At 41.8% G+C, this 3720-nt stretch overlaps 1 pseudogene; it reads left to right on the top strand.

The window, feature by feature from the left end:
* The first annotated feature begins 476 nt into the window (after positions 1-476).
* On the top strand, positions 477-1763 carry LOC149161478 (L-type lectin-domain containing receptor kinase IV.4 pseudogene; annotated as a pseudogene).
* The last annotated feature ends 1957 nt before the right edge of the window (positions 1764-3720 follow it).

Below are 3720 nucleotides of genomic sequence, written 5' to 3'. Positions count from 1 at the left end.
TCATTTACTCTGCTCAGGGTGCTGCGTTCTTCACTTGCTTCACATTACTTGCATATCTTCACCAACAAAAATTTTATATGCGCTGCTGCACATTTCAAAATGCCTGCACAGAAAAATTAACCCCTGCTCCTTCTTTTTTCTCGCACTGTAGTGCTCTTTTTTTTCATTGCTAATACGAATGAACACAAAAAAAAAAATTACATATACCAAAAACAAAAAAAAATCAATACGTTGACTTGCCCATACCTCCGTAGTTAAAAAAAACTATTAAAATGAAAACCTTTACCTATATTCTACGAACTATATTAAATTTCATTAATGACCTTGCTGACAGAACCGACGGTCAAAACAAAAATTTAACGTCACGCAATATTCAGGCCTGTATGCATCTTTGACTTCAATCAACGGCTTCAAACCTTCACTTTAATCTAACGATTATCACTCAGTTGAACCAAACGAAGTTTACCGGCCGGGAGATGGGCGATTTTGGAGATGTACAGTGGCCACGCATCAACAGGTCAGGGTGATCGGAGGCCCTCTAACAAATACCGCTTTGTGCGAAAGGCGGTGTGGGAAAATCCATCGTGTTTTTCAGAATTAAATGTATTGCAATAACTGCGCAATTGAAATTATAATTTCAACACCATCACGTTCTCGCGTGGAGCTTCAGTACCGAAGGCACGGCACCACCCCTCGATATTTCACATCTCCCTTCGCTTGCCAACTGTCCACGCTAGGGATTAACTGTCGGTCTTACAGTTTCCTCTCTGGTTCTTCTATCCCTGGCAGTTACGACCGTGTTTCTTATAAGAGCGAAATACGAAGAAAAGATAGAAGAATGGGAGCAGGAGTTCTAGCCCCGTAGATTCAATTGCAGGGAGCTCAACAGCGCCACGAACGGATTCCGGGATGAAAACGTTTTGAGCGAGGGGGGTTTCGGCAGAGTTGACAGGGGCGTTCTCCCGAGCAACGGGCAAGAAATCGCGGTGAAATCTATCACGAAGGAGTTTAAGGAGGGGATGAAGGGGTTCGTGGCAGAGATTTCAACCATGGGGTGGATGCAACACAGGAACCTAGTTCCACTCCAGGGGTGGTGCAGGAAGCAGATGCAGTTATTCATCGTTTACGACTACATGACCAACGACAGCCTTGATCAACTCATATTCGGAAACCCTACTTCCGTCTTGCCGTGGCCTCGGCGATACGCGATCCTGAAGGGCGTAGCCGTGGGGCTGCTTTATCTACACGAGGAATGGGAGAAGAGGATCATCCACAGAGACATCAAGTCGAGCAACGTGCTACTAGATTCTGAGCTCAACAGGCAGCTGGGAGACTTTGGCCTCGCCCGGCTGTATGAACACAGTGCGAACCCGGAGACAACTTTCGTCGTGGGAACACCCGGGTACATAGCGCCGGAGCTCGTACAAATAGGGAAAGCCACGCCCAGCTCGGACGTGTTCAGCTTTGGCGTTATGCTGTTGGAAGTGGCATGCGGGAGGAAGCTCGTTGATCTATGCCCAGATGCTCAACATCCGTTTTCGGTCGACATGGTCTGGGAGCTGTACACCCATGCGAGTCTGCTCGAAGCGACTAATCCAAAGTTGGGCAGTGAATACAACACAGGCGAGATGGAGAAGGTTTTGAAACTGGGATTACTGTGTTCCATTACCGAGCCTAGAGAATGTTGGGGATACGGAATGTGTGTCAAATACTGGAAGGTGAAGCTCCTCTCCCTGACACCTATTTGGAATCGTTTAGCCTGAATGCAATGGGTCAGTTTAGTGTAGCTGTGAATGCGTGGGCCGCTGTCGGTGATCCAGAGGATAGCCTTCCTCGGTTTCCGAGTGGAAGCCATTCAACCAGATGGCTTTATCCAACGTAAGGTGAGATATTAGGATATGATGTTAAAATTCATAAGAGAATATATTGTGATATCATGTTAAAATTAGTAATTCTCTCAAAAGGCATAAAAAGACCCCATAAAATTGTTGAGTTGGAAAATTTGTTTGAAATAATAATTGTTGTATTAGATGTAGGTTGTTTACTATGTTTGTATTAAGTTGGTAATATATAATTAAAATAATAATTGAAATATTGAGATGATTAAAGTTGATTGAGATATAATTTACCAATGAAAAATTTAAAACCATTGAGAACAAATGTTGATTTTCTAGATTGGGTAATTTCTACTAAGAGGAAACAACAATAGTGTTCTATGTTGTTTTATGAAAGGCATTTAATATTTTTTTGCCTTTATGTGAGATGTTGGCATTCAATATGTATGTTGTATTCTTATTATCATTTGTATTCCTTATTATTGATGATTATTTCGTTTAAGAAAATTATCTATAATTGTTGTAAACCAAGACAATGTATTCAAGTTGAACTGGACCCAAAGGATGACAAATTAGAAGAATCCTACTATTGTTGTATATTGGTTGATTTTTTTTTATTTTTTTTTTAACTGAAATGGTTGTGTTTTATTGAGAATTCCAGGTTGGGCAAAGCCTAATCAACTAGATTACAATTCATGGATTTACATGAGCTCCTCTCCCAGTTAGGGGATGATTGCCATTTTCAAAGCGCCTGCGTTTATACTGATCATTCCACTTTGTTGAGTGCAACCTGTATTTGCCAATCTATCTGCCTCCTTATTTAAATCTCTGAGGATATGAAATGTTTGCACCGAGGAGAAGTCCTTCAGAATTCTGTTCACTCTTGAGAGCTGTTTATTTAACGGAGGGTCCTTTAACCATTTCTTGCTTATTAATGCCTTTATCAGCAATTCTGAGTCCCCAAAAATTAGGATTTCTCTTTGGCTTTCTTTTATAGCTAATTGGCAGGCTTTTAAGAGTCCGAGAGCTTCAGCCTGATTGTTGGTTTTCGTTCCTAGTCCCCAACTTATATCTTCTTTTTCTCCATTCGGATAGTAGATTACCCCTCCTGCTCCTAATGTGCCTGGATTGCCTTTTGAAGCGCCGTCAAAGGACTTGCCCTGGGATTTCCACCACTGTTGAAATCTATCCTCAGGTTCTCGGCTCTGCCATCTTTTCTTGTGGGTTGGCCGAGTGATAGCTGAAGGTCTGGTGTTGAATGAGAAACTGTCCAGCCAAGCCCTTTCCTCTGTTCGAAGGGAGTTGTCATCTTTGACTGAAGAATGATTCAGGGTTTCTAAAAGGAGTTTCTTTGCCTGTTCTGCCACTTTTTCTGCTGATATTTCATTTTGGTTGAAGATGATATCGTTCCGGGCAAGCTAGAGCTTCCAACATACATATTTTGGAGCAGCAATCCATACCTTGTACCATAGATATTTGCCAGCAATATTATGAGGGTAACTGGCTTTCCAAGTGGAGAACATGTGTGCAATCGTACAGTGGGCTGAGGATCTCACATTTAATCCAGACAGAAAGATAGTCCAGGTCTTCTTAGCATACTCACAATTAATAAATAAATGATCTGAAGTTTCCAGAACATTTTTTCATAGAACACATCGATGGGGGCCTGTTATGTTCCTCTTGCACAAGTTTTCTCCGGTCAAGATTTTGTTATGGAACGGAGTCCAAAAGAAAAAACTGATCTTAGGAATGCTAAAACTGTCCCAAACCTGCTTCCATACTTCTTTTGGATGAGGTGAATTCTTTTTTTTTTTGCATTTGTAGGTATCCTTGCCTCGTTGTATACACACCTGTCTTCCCCCATCCCCGGGTGTCTTCTTCATCT

Source organism: Pinus tabuliformis, chromosome 5_2 (assembly GCF_031772625.1).
Source record: "Pinus tabuliformis cultivar Carrire ecotype Pingquan chromosome 5_2, CPIR1, whole genome shotgun sequence".
Taxonomy (NCBI): domain Eukaryota; kingdom Viridiplantae; phylum Streptophyta; class Pinopsida; order Pinales; family Pinaceae; genus Pinus; species Pinus tabuliformis.
Note: the sequence above shows the minus strand (reverse complement) of the source record. Positions and strands in the feature narration are given on the sequence as shown.